This window comes from Strix uralensis, chromosome Z (assembly GCF_047716275.1).
Source record: "Strix uralensis isolate ZFMK-TIS-50842 chromosome Z, bStrUra1, whole genome shotgun sequence".
NCBI lineage: Eukaryota > Metazoa > Chordata > Aves > Strigiformes > Strigidae > Strix > Strix uralensis.
Genome location: NC_134012.1, coordinates 94,290,767 through 94,305,592, shown reverse-complemented (window position 1 = coordinate 94,305,592; position 14,826 = coordinate 94,290,767).

The window sequence follows — 14,826 nt, the reverse complement described above, 5'->3', positions numbered from 1 at the left end:
CCAGTCTTTTGCAGCCAGATGCTCCCTTGCATGATTATTGGAGCTGATAGGAAATTTTTCACTATTTGTTGTCATTGCTGTCAGAAAAGACTGATTCATTGAAATGAAAACTTTTCACAGGAACTCAGCCTATTTAGTGAATCTTAGCTATGTCAGGAAAGAGTCCCAGCTGCCCCATAAAATTCAATATCCCAATAATGATGGGAGACACAAGTTCAAATACCTGGTCTGGTTATTTCCCACAAGAAACTGTTTTTCCCACATCAGAGGAGGACTTCACACACAGTATGCTGCATGGTTAGGTCCTTCTTGTTGAGCGTGCTTTAGAAACTGAAAATATTCATCAGCTAGGACGGTTGGTTGCTTCCTATCCATCTCTTCTCACAAGCAACTCTCAGGACAGAACTTCTAAACTTTTTATATTTTGCAGTCAGTTTTTCTGATATGCTGAAAAAAGGAACAATAAGAAAAATGGTGGGCTAGATCCTGACCTCAGGCTATATCTTAAGCAATGCCAGTAACATCAATAGAATTGCTCCAAATTTAAACGAATGTAATCAACAACAGATCTCGGCCTCTTATCTCTCTATGTATCATCACTCTCAGCACCACCCAAGTGCTAGTGCCACCGTGCTGTTATTGAGGCTAGATTATTGGGGTGAAATGAATTTCCTCACGATTTATTACATGATCCTTGTTGAAATACAGCTCTCTGATAAAGAAACGAGCTTCCTTTCAGACTCACAAATCTGAGCTCTGGTGCTGTGGCCTCCAGACTTTCATCAGTCTAAATTATTTGATACGATTTAATTAGTCCAATCAAAAAGCCCAGTAGTTCTTATAACTCTGCTCAGGAAAGAGGAGAGAAAAAAAATCAGTGCTTTGTTTACTTACAATGTTGCTCCTGATGCATGAAGACACACCAAAATAACTGCTGTTTATTTTACAAGATGGAAAAAATATTGAACGCCCTCTGGTCATAGAAGCCATTTTCTTTTGGGATTACAAGTGCAGAGATGAATTAGGTACACTTAGGATCAATATCTGTTTCTCTTCTCGGCTCAAGATGGGATTTGTCAAAATTCGAGAGCAGCTTCTATTGAGTGTCAGCTACAAATCCTTCCAGTACTGAGTCATATACTCATTGAAAGTTGAAATATAAATGGCAAAGGGCTTTTTCAGCTACAATATCCGAGGTCAGAATGGTAGATCACCTTTCTTCCTTCTTTTTAATGAGCTTTGGTTTGATGAAGTGACCTTGCAGGTCTGGAATCTAAGGATGTAAAGGGTCTTTACAAGTTCTGGCTATGTCAGGTTCTGTGTAGCACAGCTCCGGGAAGCAAAATGCACCACACAGTATAATGGAGGTTTCAGGACCTGGTCATTAGCGTTGATAAGTGAAAGATACAGAACATGCTGAGAAGATTTTAATTGAATCTTGAATGTGGTCTGAATATAAGGGGAGGAATTAGCTATGGCTACTAGGTTTCAGCATGGTCAACAAGTGTTAATCAGCTGCATGCCATTCCTAGACATTGCATATGAAAAATGAGGGTCTGTTGCAGTGTTGAGAATGTTAATGTCTGTGGGAATATCCTCATCTTTAGATGAGGTGGGATCCTAGCCCACAGTCCAGAAATCCTGGAATCTTGAAAGCAGATCATCCTCATCACCCATTTGGAAACTGAAACAACCTAAGACAGAATCAGGGTGGAGAATCAAAGAAATTCATCCTTCAGGATTGGATTTTGCTGTGTAATTCGGAAAAAGATATCTTTTTTAGAAAAACAAAGCACTTCCAGATTCCAGCTCACCATAGAAACTAGGTCTTTCTATTTGGTTTCTTGACCAGGGTAAAAGCAGTAAAAACAAGTAAGTATCATCTAGACACAAGATTTAAAAAAAAAAAAAAAAAAAAAAAAAAAAATTACTCCATTCATTAGGAATTTGAAAGGTTTCAGATTTATTTTATTTTCTTTGCGATGCAGTTTAAGTAATGGCTTTATAAGAATGCCTCCTGGTTTTAAATATCCTAGTTTGAGGGCAATCAGATGTTACAGTGAGGGTGAATGTACAAAAGAATAGGTCATTACACAGACTGATAGACAGTTAGTTTTCTAAGGGCACATGTGACCATGAGGTTATGTAGTCTGATGTTCTGTGTAACACCATAAAATTCACCCAGTTCTGCCTGCAAATGAAGAGACAGAAAGATACTTCCCTGTAGAGCACTTTGCATGATTGAAGCAAATGCTGAATTACCTTTTCCATTTAGGAAGATAGGATTCATACCTGGGCTGTCTGTGTGTCATGAGGCACTCAATTTTTAGAGGAGGCTAAATTTTCAGCAAGTGTGCTAGACTGGCGCACCTCTAATTGACAAAAACATTGAGTCTGTGTTTTATGTATGCATTATTACCTTAAAGAAATTAACTAGGGAATTTGGGTTGAAGGAGCTGATTCTTTTTGTTAAGTGGAAAAAATACTGTATAATTAATATTGAAGCCAATAACAAAGCAAAACTAGGCTTCTCATCCTTGAAACTTCACTGACTGGAAAAATTAGCCTACTCTGCCTCTCTCTCTCTCTTTTCCTCTCTCTCTCCTTTTTTTTTTTTTTTTTTTTTTTTTTAATTATAACTTGCTGAAGCACTCGATAATACCCTTTAATCTCCTTTAATAACTACCCTATCCTAGATTTTTCTAAGCATCCACAAATCCAAGAATGAATTGCTCTTAAGATTGACTCACTGACTGTTTTCTGAGCTCTGCAGGTTTACCGATCCATGGCTTGTTCCTGTGATTCCTTGGTGTAGACTGAAGGGTGGGAGGGGAATGGGGAAAGGTAGTTATTCTCTCCTTTAGAGCCGCCACTTGTACTCAGCTTATCTGACTCAGCCTGGTGAGTTCACATAGCACTTTAAGGAGTCGCCTGAACTGAAAGGCAGGCTGACCTTGCAATGTCCAGAGATAGCAGAGTCATTTTTGCATCTCCATAGTAGTGTAGAGTAAGGTAATGGAGGCAGAATGATGAAATAACTGACTTTATGGCCCTGGAGCCCTCTGACTGCAATTTACCTCCCTACATTTCAAGAGGTACTTGAAGAAAGAAAGAAAGAAAGAATTGATCTTTTTCAGTATTTTCTGTCTTAACTCATCAAGTTATATTCAGGTATCATTACTTAAACAGTCCTCAAACATCATTCTTGATGACTCTCATTCTTTCAGATTACTCATATTAGTTAAGGTGTCTGCATAGGCAATGGGTAAGATACACAGTACAGGTTTCATTATATTTTGGCTCTACATTTTGTTGATCAAGATGTGTCCATATCTATTGTTGGTCATATTTCACTATTTCTTTATCATGTTTCTTGTATAATCTTGTATAATTTTCTTGGTGTTTTTGCAAGAAAGACATTTTCCAGCAAGGTACTTTACTGAGTTCTCATCCATTTCTAGTTACTATGTTTACTAGGTAGAGTCTTATGAAATGAGCTGAAGCAGATCCATATACTAACTTATGTCCATAGTGTACTAGCGTTATTAGTTGCCAGTAAACCTATAATCTACAACATTTTGGGATCTGATTCAATGCTGAGTCCTGCCTGGAAAATACAGCAGTAAAATGGTAGCATATTGAATATAAGTAGTTAATACCTGCCATAAAGTTTGCTTAAACGTAAATGACAGGTGGCTCAAGACAGTAGAGAAACAGGCATGCTAAAATCAGGGTACATATCCAGAAATTACAATATATGCAGATGGTCCAAATAAATGGACTTTCTTTAATTTCTTGCTTATGATCTCTCATAAAAAGAGATTTATTTAAAGCATCGAGTGAATAACAGGAGAACACAACATAAAGAAGTAGTAGAGGATATCTGAGCTGACAAGTTCCGTCCTCTGATACCAAGTGCAATTATACTTTATAATCCAATCTATACATTTATCAGGTCCCATTTTAAAATTAGTCCATTTTCCACCCCCATTCCTTCTATTGTTAACATACTATTCCAGAATATTTTTTCTTATTGTTAGAGTATTTTAATAGTCAGATTAAAAATATTCATGGTGAGTAGATATTTTTAAAAATTTTTTCCTAAGCAAAAGAAATATGATGCTTCAAATTTTGCTATAGCCATAACACTCAGTTCGTATTTAACTATGGAAAGGTAAATAAAAAAATAAAAATGTACACAGGACAGAACAACAACAGAAAAAACTGTTCCCATCTTGTCTCAAAAAATTACAATAGTCGTGAGCAGAACATGTGGTTTATAAATCACAGCTCTGGTTATGTGTCACTTCATTCTCTGCCAGATTGCTTGTTTGGTTAAATCAAATGATATTTGGCACTGGGATATGCAGCGCCTGTGCTTTTGATTACATGTTATGAAGTTAAGTTAGTTGCCAACCAATTAAGAAAATTTTTTCCATAGTCCATAAAATATTAAAAGGATGTCAAAAAATTATATCCAGGTCTGTAGCTGCAAAGTGAAAAGTAAACCTTATGAGAATGTGAACAGTAAACAGACAAAGTTAGCATGTTTGGTAATCAGAACAAAAATGAAGAAGAAAAAAATATTGCTCTCAGACTAAATTGAATAGGTATATCTCAGGTATTTGACCAACTCCAACACAGCCTCAGGAATAAGTTATACAGTGTAGTTCTGGTTTGGAATACATCTGGCTTGAGCTATGTCCAGGTTTTTAAAACAGTGAGTTTAAGTCAGTCACACAGCTGACAAATAATTATCCTGCCCATTTAGAGATATTTAACAGAGATGCCAAATTAGAAGGCTTCAAATTAGGAACTTTATCAGGTTAGGTTTTTTCTGTAATGAATGGAAGAGGAAAAGCTTCTCCATACACTCACTGAGCACACCTGAGATTTAAGGGACCTGCAGCTGGTGGATATTTTTTCCATTTTGATCAGAACAGGAAAGGCAACTGTTCTTCTAATCTGACCACCTAAAATTAAGTGAGAGGAAACTAAAGCATACAGGCTTTTTAAATTTACTTTTGGAGTTTTTTAGGAAATATATTTTTAAAGCAGTGTAAGATATAGATACGTGCAAATGTTTAAGGTCAAAGAAAAAATAGTGAATACAAGCTTATGAATAAAGAGACCCTTTTCCTTTTCAATAAAAACTGATCTCCAGGAAAACTAAGGTTCTTAATTTAGAAAAAGTGAGTCCATAGGTAGCTGAAACTTTGTAGTAGAAGTGTACAGAAATAATGATGATTTAAATTTTGCATCAGAGAATTCTGCTTCTGGTTATGGAAAAAAAAAAAATTAGAATTTCAGGGCCTTGAAAAATTTCAGAAATTTATAAAGGGCCAGGTCAAACTGATATTGATTTCCAGACATAGTCTGAAAATTCAGGGAACCAAGCAAAGACAAATGGGATTTTGAGAGGAAGAGATAAATAAACTAAATCAAACAAAAAACCCCTAACCCTCTTAGTATCAAACAAAATCCTGAGGGTTAATTAAAGAACAATGCAATACAACTAAGAGATGAAGAATTCATATGTAACAGCTTCAAGACTTTTGGAAGTGACTGATTATATGGATAATTAATGACAAAGAAAACTGATGTTCAGATACAAAACTTAAGCTTTACATTGAAGATTTCTCACAAGTGGCCAATCTATTACAGAGGACAAAATCTGACCTCATTTATGTATGCTTACATATACAAGAAAAGCTTTGGGACATCTACATATGTGAACCATTGTGGAAACAGAGGTTCAATGTCAAAGAAACACCATTTCAAACTATAAAACTTAAATAAAATCTTAGCATGAAGAAAAACAGTTTTTTATTCTACTAATTCTAAAGTATCTTAATAAAAATGTCTAACAACTATCTTTAAATATGTATAACTCTTGCTAGTACAAGATTATCTTATCGAACAGAAGGCAAAAGATGGTTTGTCTTTAAGCATGCTTTCTGATCACAGCCCACAGAAATTTTCTAACCTAGCTCTCAGTTCTGAGAAATTTCTCAGTTCTGAATTTTCCTATCTTAAAAAGCAGTCACCTTATTTTATATTATTATGACTAACACCAAGCAGGCCATTTACTACCTGTAGTTTTACTCTCATTTTGCTAATCTATCATCTATATTGTTGACTTCAGATAGCTTTAATATTTTCTAATATCGAATATTACCAACTACCGTAAATGGCTTAAAACAGAATAGTAGATCAATAATAAAGATGGGAATTCCTTTAGAAAGTGTTAAGTCTAGCATAAAGCAATAACATTTGAGATACAGAGGAATTATGTGAGTCAAAAAAAAAGGAATTAAAATTTTACATAGGTGGAGGGCATGGGATCCACTGGCTTGCATCCTAAAAGAAAGGAGACAGATTTATTTCCTTAATTTTATTGTTGGGTGTTAATGGACAAGCTGCTTCACTGGCTCAGTTCTCTCTGTGTTTGACTGTATTCAGACTAGAATTCTTCAAGGGCAGGCATCAATTCCATATCTGTACAATGACACCCTGAAATCAGTCAGGGGTTTTTAAAAATGACTGAAATATAGATAATAAGAAAAAAAGGAGACTTACATCCCAGCTGTAGTGGAGTGGGTTTAGTGTTCTGCAACGCTTGGCTGCCTTATTATTAATTAACAAACAGCAGCACTATGTTCCTTCTTTCTTTTCCCCTCCTTGATATGAGTTGCGGCATGAAGGCAGCTCCTACCAATACCACTTTTTAATTTCATGGTATAAATTGGGGTTTTTACGCTAGTTAGCAATAAATAAACAAAGACTTTCTGAATGATTGAAATGGAATTTCTGAAGGAAAGAGCAACAAATAATTAGACTTCTATATCACTAATTATTATTGGTGGCTTGAACAAAATTATGTTTCAGGCCTATAGAATTTCTAATCAGTAAAGTCAGAGCATCATAATATGATTTCTACAAACAGATTTATTTTTCAGATGACTGGTTCCTAATGCCATTTTGGCGTTGCACAATTCTGCTATTGGTTATATTTGTCTCCTGCCTTTAAATATATTGTTTACTACTACTACAAATTCTGATTTATAGCATGGTAATGACTAGAAACTATAGTCATGGGTTAAGGCTGCACTGCACCAGCAATTCTACTAAAGTGGATTCAAAGCCTGTCCTTGATGCAGATGTTGCAATTTAAGAAAATTACATAACATTTAGATATACTACAAGCCCTCATATTTAGCCATGCTCACCTATTGCACTTCTTCCACTTATTTGTAAATGTCTGTGGAAAATGATCAAAGTGAGAAGTTTGCACTTGGGGACATTTTTGCACTCAATAACAAAGTAAAAAAATGGCATCTGGGAGGTCTCTAGTATAGTTAATTATGTAAGCCCAGTTTCATCATTGTTAACTTTAGAGCGTTAAGGCATCTAATTTAAAAACCTGGTTACCACAAGTGATGAATCAACCTTGAGGAGTGCCCATGGACCATTAGGTCTTTTCTAAACATGAGCGATTCAACGTTAAAGGAGCATGTAACATTCTCACTTGTGTCTTTCACTTAGATGTAAACATGGAAAAACTTCAGAGATTCATATCAGAATCATCCTTCACATTAAAGATTAATGGAATTTATAATGGTCCATCAAAAAGTTAAATATGGTTTATCTTGATAGTATGGTTCAGCCTGTTTCAGTTACAACTGGAAACTTGAAGTTTTTCCTTGATTCTGCTGAAACAGAAAGCTGTATGTCTTGAGTCTGGGCCTCTGTTATGAATGTGGAGATCAGTGCAACCAGACGCTATTGAAACAAATAAATAGGAAAATGGGACAGCCAGATAATAAATTTTGGGATGGTGAGTGATGATATGACTTGGGATGACAAAGACAAATATTTTAAATTTAAAGCTTGTGTACTTTTATAGAAATTGCAAGAGCCCCTTTTTTTCACCTGCATTCAGGACTGTTAAAGGGGGAGGAAACACCAAATTAGGGTGAAGCGATGAGTGACAGAAAGGTGGCAAGATATGGACATGTTAGCAGGCTGTCCTTTCAATAACTGGTTCTGAAGCTGTAGTACTCCTGACTGAAAGATGATACAAAGGCAAAAAGACGACACAGTGAAAAAATCCTTAGGCTAATTGTAGAAAATATTCATTAAAGGCTATCAACTAAAAGCCATATTTTGAGGAATTCTCTCAAAATGTTGGAGACTAGGAGACTTTTGAAAAAGTTTTGCTACATGCTGGGAGAATATTTGAGAGAGTATCAAATAAAATTGTCCGGTTCCTCTGTTCTTCCCTAGGCATTTGCTTTTGGTCACTCTCAGAGACAACATACTGGCCAAGCTGCATACTGGTTCAATCCAGTCGTTATTTCCATGTTTCTGCAGTGTGGGGCTGTGTGGGGTGGAGGGGTGGAGCAGAAGCAAGCTGAATGCACATGGAGTGGTGAAAAAACCCTGTTACTAAGAGGTGCTAATAAGGAGGTGGAGATGGGGCCACATGGGAGTGCACTGTTAATGCCCAACATGGAAGGACTAGCACAGAGGCCTTCATGTCTCAAAACCTCTGACACAGAGATCGCACCAGGTGGAAAATACAGCACTTGCACCAGAGCAGTGGGTGCTATAAAAACAGATTGCAAACTCAGAAGCATTTCTGAAGAGCCTCCACAGAATGGAAGCAAATGCTGCTAGCCATTCCCATACAAATGACTGTACCTGGCTGGGCTACAGTGTACTAAACAACTGCAGAAAGCAACAAATCACCAGTCTGTTTGTGACAGGCCATCCCAGCTAAATCAAGTTGTCATTTATTTTTGACTTGCTCTTGCCCCAGGATCAGTAGCTGTTTCTTTCAGGTTGAGAATGGAGCAATTTGAAAGTGCAAAAGCCTATTAGAAAAAATGGCATGAAGGGTTAGTTATAGCAGTGACGGTTGCACTTTGTCATCTGTAGTTAACCCTTTTGCCCCAGGGTTTCAGAGACTTTCTGTATGGTTCACAGGTCACTCAGAAGCTTTGCTGCAAGTAAGCATTTAAAGGTGAAACCTGGAAGCAAAGCTGCCATAAAAGCATGGGGGGAGGGGTGTGTGTGGCAGAGGGTAGTTGTTAATCCAGATAATATTTTAAATGCAAAGCATCTCCCTAGCAAAAAATCAAAGCAAATTTGCTTCTTGTGTTTGGTAGTAACAAAATGACAATCAGTTAAGGAAAATAGACACTTCAAAACAGTACGTTTCAGATAGATTCCCCGCATCATTGCTGCTCTTTGTAGTGTTACACAAACCAGAGACCTCCGCTGAATCCTGAACTCAGTTGTGTTAGGGGCTATGATTAAAAAAAAATTACCACAAAAATTATTTGTATGAATTTCTCCCCATTTCTTCAGAAACAAGAGGAAAGAGGAAGTTAAATGAATTGCTAAGGAAACCCAACAACTCTTCTGTTCATCCAGAATCATATCAGAAAACCAGTATCTGATGTCTGTGTATAGAGCCAAGTGTTTAGGACAAAGGTTATTGAAACTGTGGCTGCACTATTCTGATTTAAGCTAGGCTTTCTGCAGAAGATGCTGTTTATCCATTATGTGTCTTATTCTGCTCTTTTTCTCAGTACTTTGTAGATTGACTATGTTTGCCTCATACCAATTGCAATATTAGGAGAAAGATTTTGATAATTTTCTAATTACTGTGCTAAAGGATGGCCAGCCAGATATGCTCCAGCATTTGGATGGGTGTAGGTGAAAAGCAGGATTTAAGAAGGAATGAGTTCTTTTCTTCATGCGATCTGTTAGCCACTGGGCTGGCATAGATACATATAGCTGTAATGTCAGCCTCAAGAAAAAAAAAAAAAAAGAAAAAAGAGGGGGCTTTTGTGCATTTGCGCAGGCCTGTCAAGATGATATGTGTATCTGAGATGCATATTAAGACTGAATAAAGCAGTTCCAACTATTACACTATTTGTTTATTCAAACATTTCTGCAAAAGCACATGTCAGAAGGGCTTACCTTAACAGTGCTAGTATGCTATTCCCCGTTAAGGGATGCAGCCATTCCAAATGACTGCATGGCAGTAATCACTAACAGTGTCAGAATAATTACAAATTTACCCATGATCAGTGTTGTGGGCTTTTTTACTTTTATTCTGTTTCCCCAGGCTTCTTTGGTCTGCATAAACATGTGAAATTCTGCCTCTTACTCTGCTAGCCTGGGATATTGGTAATGTCTTGGATATCCTAAACTGAAGAACTAAAAACATTTCCCTGTCTCTTCTGCTATTCCCATCATGAATACCTATCATGAATGCCTATACTGTGACAGTCCAAATATCTATACTGTTCCCTTTATGGTCTCCGTACAAATTTGCTACAGATTTTCTCATCCCTCTAAACTTGGCTTTTCTAAAATTCCTTAGGCATCTTGACTTTACTTTCAAAATAAAACAAGCCTGACAGATTTGGACTCATCTCTGATCTTGTGAAGAAGCAATAGGAGATAGAAAAGAACCTCTGATAAATCAGAGCAAAGACATTTTTTGTTGCAAGCTTGTAATGGTGTGAGCTCAACTTTACTCTCTGCTGAATTGCTAAAATGTAAAAAACAACTTACCTAAATGGGCAGTGAATGAGGGGAGCTGGATGTACTGTGCAAGTGAAGTGAAAACTATCAATCACCATCTATTACTCCACTCTTGGTATTTGAGCAGTGTTTCAGATGTTCTGGAGAGATTAGCTCAGAATAAGTAAATGCCAAAATGGAAACTGTCTACACATATCCATCCAGTGTGTCAGCCAAGCTAATCATACTGTGCTTTACAGACTGACCAGTTCAGTCCCAGCTCTATCACGGATCTCTCGGACATAAATTTAGCAAAGTAGATGAATCTGACATGTCTTAGTAGAAAATTCCATATCCTTCAAGCAAGTTGTCATGCAGATACAGAATGAAGATATCTAACTTGGAGATTTGACCTTCTAAATAGGCAAAGTAAATAAGAAGCTATGATGATTTCCTGCAACCATTCTGCAGATTATATCTTGATTTCTAATACTTCATGGATCACAGACTGAGAAGGGCTGAGCTAGCTTAACATGATAGCTATCGTCTATAAGCAAAACGTGGGCCATGAGCCCACTCTCTGGATTTCACACATGATTAGAGGGGATATTCTCAGTCCATAAAGTCAATTCCCAGTCATTTTACAGAACCCCTTTTGTAAATAATTCCTGATTCCTCGTATTATATTATAGCTTGGAAGAATATTTTGCTTGAGCAAATGGACCTCCCTTCAGGATAAATCATTGCAATGTTCCAGCTTGACACAAAAGGTTCTCATCCCAACCAGTTTCGAAGAACTGAAATAATACGTGGACCTGTTGGAGTAGTCCAGAGGAGGCCACAAAGATGATCAGGAGGGTGGAGCACCCCTCCTGTGCAGACAGGTTGAGAGAGTTGGGGTTGTTCAGCCTGAAGAAGAGAAGGCTCTGAGGAGACCTTAGAGTGGCCTTCTAGTACTTAAAGGGGCTACAGGAAAGCTGGAGAGGGACTTTTTACAAGGACATGTAGTGATAGGACAAGGGGTAATGGCTTTAAACTGAAAGAGGGTAGATTTAGATTAGATGTAAAGAAGAATTTCGCTGTGAGGGTGGTGAGGCCCTGGCACAGGTTACCCAGAGAAGTTGTGGGCACCCCCCCCTACCCCCCCCAGAATTGTTGAAAGTCAGGTTGGATGGGGCTTTGAGCAATCTGGTCTAGTGAAAGGTTTGGAACTAGATGATCTTTAAGGTCCCTTCCAATCCAAACCATTTGGTGATTTTATGGTTCTGTGATACCTGGTTGCTCTGAGCTCTTCCAAAGCAATGCTCCTTTAGAGCTCTCATTCAGTGTGGAAAGCTTGGCCACTGTAATCACCTAAATATAAAACAGCGGCAGCATGAAAACTCTAAGTTGTCTTCTCTTGAGGAAGGTGCAATTGGCACATAGTAGTCAGAGGAGTCACAAAAGGTCAAAGGCAAATGTCACTTACTAGGGCATGTTTTCTCATGCTGAAGAGATGCCATGTACAAGCAATCACAGTGACAACTCTTAGCAGGGAAAATGTCAGTGACTAAACAATATCCCTAGGAGTGCAGGAGGAACCCTCAGGGCTCAGGTGAGATTCAGTCCTCATTCTGAAATAGAAGAGAAAACAGCATCAGTAGAAGAGAGACCATCAATCGAAGCAGATGCTGCAAAAATCATCCTGGAGGCAGAAAGCAAGAGCGATGGTGGTGGAAGCTAAGACCTTACAGGGTACCAGGGATGGAATAGTCATAACATGATAGCAGAAGTGGTAAAGAGTAGGCAGTATCCAAGTACTAACAGAATAATGACACGGTTTGTAGGGAGAGATGTAAAAGAAGCTGAAGTGATGTAGGTTTAGCTGTAAGTACTCAAAAAACCAAAAAAATCCTATAAAGCAGCAAGCTACAACGATGAAAAGGGGGGAGATTCTCTTCCTCAGAAAGAATAGAAGGTATTCTGAGGTGTAGAAGATGGAGGAACCAAACCAGAAGAAGAACAAAAGAAAAAAGCAGGCAGTGAAAAAGCAGGACCAAACCTGCACAGGCAACCACTTCGGGGAATTGTTCATGTTCTTCTTTTTCTCTAAGTAATCATAAGAACCATACTCATGATGTGAAGCATGAGTTCATAATTACTATCCAGCAGCTCCGATAAAGGAATACGTGACAGCTAGGAGAACCCCCAAGCTGTATTTTAGCAACACATGCACTTGAGTCTTCCAGCCTTCATCAAACTTCCTTTGTAAATTACTCTGTCATCATTCATTCCTTTAAAAGATGAGGAATTGGAAACATGAGAAGCAGGAATGCAGCTTGCTCAAAGTGAGAAGTTTTAGAGTAAAGACAATTAAAAAAAGATAGATTATCTAAGTCCAAAATCTACAGAAAACCTATATGCATCTCACAAGAGAAGCAACAAAGAACAGAATACAAAGAGGAACAATTGTGTTCCTTAAGATACTGCTCACAGCCTATCCTTGGTTATGAGTTAATAGTTCGTCAGTATTTTCTCACAGTGGGTTTTGTTGTCTGAGCCTTTAAAATATAGAGCTTTGAAAAGCTAAGGGCAAGCAATGGCGACACAAGCATAGCTGTGAAATGTAACTAGAGATCTGAGGCCATGATCAGGCCAGTCTCTGTCTGGATATTCTGTGCAGTGCAGAAATAATTTAGTGACTTCATCTTCCATTTCAGGTTGGTCTTATTCACTGAATGTTGACATTTGACAGTCACTCTGCATGATTTCTGCAGTACACTGTTATGTGAAATACCACATTTCATTGCCTTCCTCCCAGACAGTTACTCTCCATAAATATAAGCACTTTTATCAGGTGAATATACCACTCCAGACCAGTGTTCTTACCTGCAGGAGGATTTTGGAGAGGTGGGGAGTGAGGTTCAAGAGTGGGTGACTCAGTCCTGAAGCATTGTAAAGCCAGAGCTTTCCTTTGTGCCAGAGCAATATCTTTGTCTTTTCTGCTTTTTCTATTCCATGCCATTCTGATCCTGAATACTGCAAACTGGTAGTCACATCACATATCACATCACATCACATCACATCACATCACATCACATCACATCCATGTATAACATGCGTGCATTCTCGTATGCGTGTGCAGACACACAGAGTCACACACACACATTCACATACACACACACAGAGTTAAAAAGCATCCGAATCAGCAAGGTGATGAACTGAATGCGTAACACAAGGCAACAAGAAATGAGGGGCTATGCTTGCATTAGTCTTGCACTACTGAGCCAACTGCTTTTTGTATTACACTGGTTTTACATTTTTAAATGCTATTGCTCACAATGTAGTCATGCCTATTATAGCTGACTAGTCAAAATTAGTAGGGAACTAAGTGAATCAGCATTAGAGCTGTTTAAAAAAATATAAGGCAATAATTTTTGAAGGAAAAGTTGAAGTTTTAATACTATAGAGATTTATACCTAATTTTTCTCCGATTGGTTTTTAATATCTTTTTCCTTTCAGTTTTTTTAATTTATTATTCTTTAGTATTGTTTACACTTCCTAGAAACTGTTTTTCTCACTGGTGTAATTTTTTTTTCCATTTGTTGACTTCTCAGTGAGAAACCTAAAACCTATTGACTGTCAAAGACAACCCTGTATTGTCAGTGTCCTGTGGCTCACTTAAAAGAGGACTACACTACAGGTAGCAAAGCTCCCATTTGCCTAGTTTCAGCTGTTATGGTGGTACATAGAGGGAAAATAAATTATTATTGAAATTTAATTGATTATATTCATCTGAGGCAGTTTCTAGAGGACAGGCTAGTCTTGGAAGAAAACCATTTAGAGGAAACCTCGAGACAAGCAGCCTCTGAAGATGAACAGGGCATATAGACATAGCCAGGCCTAAGAAGAAAGAGAAAGAGACTTTCCTGAGAATCCTGATACAACTATGTAGAGTTTGTTGAAACCCAAGAAGTCACAAACAATTGAAGAACTGAAAATAAGTTTTCCATCTTTCTTGAGAGAAACCACTCGTACTACAAAGAAATAGGTTTGCTGGCAGTTTGATTTTTAAGCTGCCTCACATTGAGATTTCTTTTTTTAAACTATATGTAACTCTAGTATGTGTCCAGCTAAAACTTAAATCTGAACTGAAAAGCCTTTGTGTGTTTCTCTGCTCACTTTTAAGAGCCCCCTCTCCCCCAGTTTAGATGAGGGACACAGGGAGATAGGAACTTCTCACTCAGTCTTGTGCTTCAGTACTCCTTTCTCATGTTTAGATACTTTATTTTTTGCCTCTTACGTGGA